This window comes from Juglans microcarpa x Juglans regia, chromosome 6D (genome assembly GCF_004785595.1).
Source record: "Juglans microcarpa x Juglans regia isolate MS1-56 chromosome 6D, Jm3101_v1.0, whole genome shotgun sequence".
In the NCBI taxonomy this organism is placed as follows: domain Eukaryota; kingdom Viridiplantae; phylum Streptophyta; class Magnoliopsida; order Fagales; family Juglandaceae; genus Juglans; species Juglans microcarpa x Juglans regia.
The window spans coordinates 35167452-35174917 of NC_054604.1; the positions used below are offsets into that span (position 1 = coordinate 35167452).

General features: G+C 37.2%; 1 pseudogene; it reads left to right on the plus strand.

Annotated features, from left to right (window-relative positions):
• Positions 1 to 1871: 1871 nt before the first annotated feature.
• On the plus strand, positions 1872 to 4934 carry LOC121235575 (annotated as a pseudogene).
• The last annotated feature ends 2532 nt before the right edge of the window (positions 4935 to 7466 follow it).

Here is a 7466-nt window from a genome sequence, read left to right on the forward strand (position 1 = left end):
TTTCATATTATTCGTCTACTGGTTCGTGCTACTGCTGGACCTTCCACGTGGTTGAGACTTCCCTCTGTTTCTGCCTCCACTTCTCCCTCTATCATCACTTCGAGGCCTTTCTCTACTCTCGGTGACAAGGACATGAGTTTGATTCATGTTTGTCTCTTTTCGTCTGGCCTCCTCATTAAACAGGGCATCCTTAACCATCGTTATGGTAAGTTTGCCATTTAGAGTAGAGTTATTGAGGGAGACCACAAGCGTCTCCCAACTATCTGGTAATGAACTAAAAAGTAGCAAGGCTTGTTCTTCATCGCCAAGATTCAAGTTGACGGATCCGAGCTGGTTAACTAGGTTTTGAAACTCGCTAGTGTGCTCGGCAACAGAGGTATCGCTCTTCAATTTCAAGTTAACTAGCCGTCTCATCAAGAAGGCCTTGTTTCGAGCAGTCTTAGCTTGATACATATCCTCCAACTTTTTCCAGAGGCTATATGCATCTGTCTCCTGGGCCACGTGGTGAAAAACACTATTGTCAATTCATTGTCTGATCTGACAGATAGTCTTCTTGTGCATCTTTCTCCACACTTGATCCATAATTACATCTGGCTTCTTCCCTTCATCTTTCAAAGGGTCAAACAGATCTTTACAGTTCAATAGATCCTCCATCTGAGGCCTCCAAAGACTGTAGTTTGAGGCAGCCAGCTTTATCATGGCGCCTGATGCTGAATCCTCCATGGATTTAGACTAATTCTAAATATAAAATGCAAGTACATGATCTTTTAAGTGGAATATCCCAAAATGGACAGCACCGTTGTGTCCGGAACGCTTGATTTTGTTGGAAACGAGTCTTGTTTCGTCAAAATCAGACTCAGATAGCACAAGGAATGAGCAAAAGAACCAAAAAGGAACATTGTCGCCCGTGCAGCACGTAGGCGCATGTATCTAACGCGCCTTCTAGATTCAAGTGCGCGTGGACTTCACGCGCAAGACTCTCTCAGGAGTGCATGTGGCGCGTGCCGAGAGTGGGTATCACGCGCTCGTGCCTCTCCTTGGCGCGTGTGGTGCGTGTCGAGAGTGGGCTCACTCTCCGATCTTCAGATGGTGCGTGGGAGAGCGTGTGGCGTCCTTCCGGCGTCTGGTTTTCACCACTTTTCTTGTCTTGATGAGACGAACACAGTGGTATGCTTAAATTTGAAAACTGAGCTACACACTAAAAACGAGTTTTCTGTTAAAAAAAAAAAAAAAAAAAAAAAAAAAAAAAAAAAAAAAAAAAAAAGAAGAAAAAAGTCTTCCCAACAATCGCTCTGATACCACTTGTTAGGGAAATCAACAAGGCAGAAGGGATAAAAGCGGTAATAAAAGAGTACACTCTACGCACTCAGTGACACCAAGAATTTAACGTGGTTTGGCAACTGTCTACATCCACAGAAAAGAACTTCACTATTAAATAGTGGTATACAAGAAAATATTACAGAGGAGGAGGATCACACTCCACTCAACTCAACTCTCTTCTTTTCTCTGAGTTCTCTAGACTCTCTCTCTTTTCTCTTCTCTTCCTTGGATGTGTCTGAAACTCTCGTATGGAGCTTCAATTTATAAGCGAATGTATATCGCATTACCGTATAAATGCATTTAATATGCATTCAATAGATAGTTGGGCGCTGGGCACTACGCGCTGGAGGTTGAGAAGCAAGCAGCCATTGTTGACTACTTGCTTGGGGCAGAGACTTCAACATGAATCTCTTCCAATAGTTCCATGCATGGTCTACTTGTTCTTGGATTATTCAAAGTCTATATTTTTACCGAATATAACCATTAGATTATATTACAAAATATGATTTGTTAATTATTTTTCATCTGTATTTTGATTTATTGAACAGTTTATGAACATTGTTTACAAAATAAGACCTAGGAAACGGGGATTAATACCTCAAAAAAAGGCCAAGGCTGAGGAGAAAATGATACTAAAGGGAATCACAGGCATGGTCGAACATGGAGAGATTCTGGCCATGCTAGGCCCATTTGGCAGTGACAAAACGACATTGCTAACTGCACTAGGAGAGGCTGCCTTGGTGGTCGACTTGGCAGAAGCAGAACCTGCAATGGCAAGCCTTTCTCCAACGGATTAAAACGAAACATGACTAGATTTGTTACCCAAGATCATGATGTTCTCTATCCCCACTTGACTGTGGCTGAGACTCTGGTATTCACTTCCCTTATGTGATTATTGAATAATTTCACGAAAGAAGAGAAAGTTCAACATGCAGAAGTTGTGATAACTCAACTAGGGCTATCTAAATGCAAGAAAAGCATTATTGGAGGACAATTTCTGATGGGTTTCGGGGGAGAGAGAAAGAGGGTTAGTATAGGACAAGAAATCAATGTTTTAAATTACATTCCGGTGATCATTCCGGTTTAAGTATTGGAATGGAATATTTCGGTACTGGTATATTCCGGTATACCATTTCGGGATTAATTATATATTATATATAAATATTTATATGTATATATAAATTACTAACAACTAATAAAATAAATACATATATATATAATTGTGTATCATGTATATGTGTATAGAAGAATTGAAGATTTATAAAATGAATATAGGTTGAAAAAATCACAAACTTCATGAGTTGAGACGCAAAAACAAAAAAAAAAATAATATAAAAGAATAGAGAAATTATAAAAAAATAATGATATTTAAAAAAAGGAATGAGGTGGCATATTTAAAGTTACAACAAAATTAAAATTATATAAATACATTTTATATTCTAGAATTAATTAAATACCATATGGATTTAAAATTTACAAAAATATCATTCAAGCACAAGAAAATTACAAAAATAGTCCGAAACAGAATAGGGACCGGAATGGCCAAAATTTGACCGCAATGGCTTGAATGGACCGGAATGGGCTAGAATTTAGAGCGAAACGAAACGAGCAGGTATAATGTACCAGATACTACACTATGTCACAAAATTTCGACTGGAACGGCCGGAACAGAACGAAATTTAAAACTGTTGATGTCGTGTTTCGCAAGCTTAGGCAACTTCACACCCCCGGTATCCCAACGCGATCCTGCACAGTTACAATCGAGAGGGGACCTCGGGGCCCGTTAGTCTTCCGATGCTTAAGTCAGTATCTTGAGGAATGAGATAACAAAGATGGAAGCAAGAACGATGGTATGTATGAAAGATGATAGTATTTTTCATTAACTCATTTGCTGTTGGGTTAACCCTTATTTATAGTTACCGTTTAGGATTTCCCCATAGCGGGGTGTTGCGTAGCAAGGGTGATTTGCTCTGCGTATTTCATTACGGAGCAGCTTTCCTATCGTCACCTTGCCGAGCAGCGATGGCTCCAGGCCTTCTTTGTGCACTGCTCTGGTCTTAGGCCACATTCAAAGCAGCACACCCTGCGCCCTAGGGTGCATTAAATGCAACATGGCCTCTGTTCTGGGCCGCATTAAATGCAATGTGACTTCTGTTTTGGGTTGTATTAAATGCGACGTGGCCTTTGTTCTGAGTTGCATTAAATGCGGCATATTTCCTGTCCTGCGTCCCTTCCAGTTGGTGACGCACGTCACACTCTTCTTCCCACTTTTTCTAGTCTTCCTCCAGATCTCTCGTCCCAATTCGAACTCCTTATCTATATTTTGATCTAGGCTTCTACTTTCCTTGCCCAGACTTAGATGACCAGGTTGGGCCTCATTGTCGGCCCCAACCTCATTGTCGGCCCAAATCCCCGCAACGTATCATCCCTGCGGTCCTGGACCCAATGTATTGGGTTCTTCCCCCATCACAAAAACTATGCAAGAAATGCTTATAAACCCACGTCAGGTCTTGACTCAACAACTGCTAAGAAAATTGTATATCTACGTTGTGGGAGCTAGCTAAATTAAGGAGGTAGAATGATTGTGATGACAATACACCAGCCCTCGACTAAGCTGTTTTATATGTTTGATAAGGTTTCACTGTTATCTGAAGGGAACCCTTTAATTGTATTTTGGGAAAGGATCAGAATATTTTTCCAACATTGGATATTCCCCGTCGGCTAATTGTCATGTTGAATCCCGCAGATTTTCTCTTAGATCTTGCCAATGGTTCATGTGAAATAACTTTCAAACTTCATTTCAGAACTGTTACATATAATGTCACATGGTTAAAATTTTGAGAAATTTCTTGGGCAAATATCTTTAATTTGCCCGTTTATTTTTATCTCTAGGCCTGTCATTTTATCTTTTACTGCTAGTTTGTACAGAAAACAGTTCGAGTTATTGTGATCACTAGAAATTAATTTGCATTTCGGAGGCTTTTTACACATTTACGTCATAATTTGTTTGTTTCTAGCTTTCCCTATATATAGTCTTCCTCTTTCCAGTGCTCATTCTCTTAATATTCCACTTGAATTTGGGAGGCATCTTCTCCAGAATTCGGTTAACAAGATAAGGTTACTCAAGCATTAAAATAAACTCACTTCATCTGATGGGCAAGTCTGCACATGTTGCCGGATTTAAATTATATGCTCTGGTTTTTAAGGTGGTTAATACCTTTTACTCACATATCATGCACATGTGTCAAACTACATGCATCATTCTGGATTAATTTTTGTATATAGCTGTGAAATCGGATAATTCAAATGAGGATTTCGTCCTGGTTAAACAGAACAGCTTGTCTTCTGCCTATAATTGTCGCCTTGATGACAAACTTAAGGCCGAAGTACTTCAAGAAACAGACATTAATGAAAGCCACGATACCTTGGAGGAAAAGCAAATTGAGAGGTGGTCCACAACTTGGTGGCAACAGTTTTCCATTTTATTTAGAAGAGGGGTCAATGATAGAAAGCACCAATCATTCTCCAGCCTCAGTATTGGTGAGGTCGTGGTGATGGCTTTTCTCTCAGGACTGCTATGGGTGGCACGGCCTGTGTCATCCTACCCGACCTGATAATATTTCCGGGAATAAATGGGGTATTCCGACCCGACCCGACATTTTTGAAATTTTAATTTATTATTATTATTTTCACTTGAAACTTAATTAGTTATCAAATTAAAAAAAGTAATAATAATAAGAAAAAGAAGAAAAGCAGTGATAGTTACAATTCCACTACACTTTATTTACAACTTAATAAAATAATAATTTTTTTAAAATTTTAAACACTTCAAATTAAAATTAAAACTAAAATAAATATTTTTAAGAAAAATTGTAAAAAAGTAGTTATTTTATCATTTCTCATATATAAGGGAGCATGTATTTCATTTTACAATAAATTATAAAATTTTGTTTTTAAGCCAGTTGGGTAAGGATTAGAAAAAATTTATTCATCATCTATTTTTTATTAATTTTTTATCATCTTATGATATAATATTAGATGATAAGTTTATAAATAAAATATAATAAATAATATTTAATTATTCAATATCACTTTATAAAATAATGAGAAGATGATAAAAATTAAAATGATAAATAATATTAAGGATAATGGAGTATTAAATTATGAAACAGGCTTTTTGGACGTGGGGAGCCCACATGCACCATCAAAGGGTTGTTTGTCAGATATTCAGAGAACTTACAAGGCAAATGGGCATCCAAAGGTATAAAAATTATTTTTTTAATAATAATAATAGATTAAGAAATGGTAATGATAAAATTACTATTCTATTATAACTCATCTACTATTTAAATATATTTTAAATTTTTTTATTTTTTTATTATTTTATTTTAAGTATTTTTTAATATCCTTAATCATTAAGAAAAAATTAAAAAAATATATAATTTTGTTAATATTCACTTTCTTAATTATTAAATAAAATAAAATAAAATATAAATTAGATAATAAATAAGTAGTAATAGATTCCTAACCCTATCATTATTAAGTGCAAATGGCCTTCCCAAGGTAACTTTTTCTTACTCGACGGAAGCTAATCATAGATTCATACAACATGAAAAGGACAAAAGTTTTCTTATCCTTCTCCAGATAGTGCTTTTTGAAAAGAGTTAATCTTCTATCAACGGCATCGAATAGTAGCTTGCCACATAGATTCCACATCAACCTACTGGTAAACCACGATTCAGAGGAAGAAAAAAAACATTTTGTGCTACGTGTGTCCCCCTTCCCCCCCCCCTCTCTCTCTCTCTGAATCACCTTTCCAATAAAACATTCGAGGAGCAGTATACACCGTCGAAAAAAATGCGAGGAGCAGAGGCCACCGTTGGATACCCATCGAAGAGCAGGGCCCTACCGTTGGAAAACCTTTGAGGAGCAGGGGTGGAAATCGACTGAAACCCACTCCCTTTCTCGGATTCCCATCCACGTGATCCCTCTCTCTCTCTCAACGGCGTCGAATAGTAGCTCTCTCTCTCTCTCCTCTCTCCACCGTAAGTCACTGTCCGTAGTTGCGGGTCTTGAATTTTCAGTTCAAAGAGTGATCTTCATTTTTGAAATTGTGTTAAAAAAACTAATTTCCAGTTCAATAATTTGGTCTTTTTTGTTTGAATTTTCTTATTATGATTTTGATAGAAACATGTTGTAATTGATGCTGTGAGTATTGTGATGTAATAAGGATTCAGTGGAGTTATGAATGGCAGCTGCAAGAATGGAAATGAGAGACGCATGAAAGGTGTTTGATGAAAATTTCGAAGAGCCACAAGTTAAAATCACATTCAAACACTATACGATATTGCTGGTGCTTTTTATTCCAAGTCATTGGATGAAATTCTTGCTTTAATTTTGACCATTTTAATTGAGTTTGAAAATAGAATAAAAGTCAGGGAGGAGATATTCACGGGACGGAGGAGAAATTTTTTATTTTAGATCCTGTGTGATGCGGTGCACCATCTTCTTATGGAATTTCCTAATGTGTCAATTTTCTATTGGGTGTCGATGGAGTCTGAAGATAGGCAGCGCCAGTTCAAAGAGGAACTGTTTTGAAAATCAAGAGTTGCGAAAGTTTTGGATAACGGGTAATTACCCGATACCGAACCGTTTTATACAGAAAAAGCAGAAATAGAATTGTTTGCCCGTTTTCTATTTTCGGGTCGGCTCAATATGATCGAGTCGGATCGATAATTCGGGTCTGTCCGATTATACGGTTAAATTGTTCAGTCCTCGCCGTACCGATGTTCACCACCTTCAAGATCGGGTAACAAATCTTTATATTCATTCTGCACAAATGGGAGATCTAAATGAAACCAATTTGATTTGGCATAGTTTTGGAAGACTCGAGTTTTGGATCTGAATAAAAAATGGATGAAATTATGTAGCATGCTTAAAACCTTTAACATGCAACAACAAGTTGACTAGCCGAAATATTAATGTTTTCGAAATATTACATTCTGACGACGCACGAATAATGGGGCTAGTAGGCAAGAGAGAGAGAGAGAGAGAGAAGAAAAGGGAAAAGAAAAAAAAAAAAAAAGTGGGGCTAAATAGGTATTAAGATAGAAAAGTGTAAAATAGTTTTTTCACATGTGTATTTA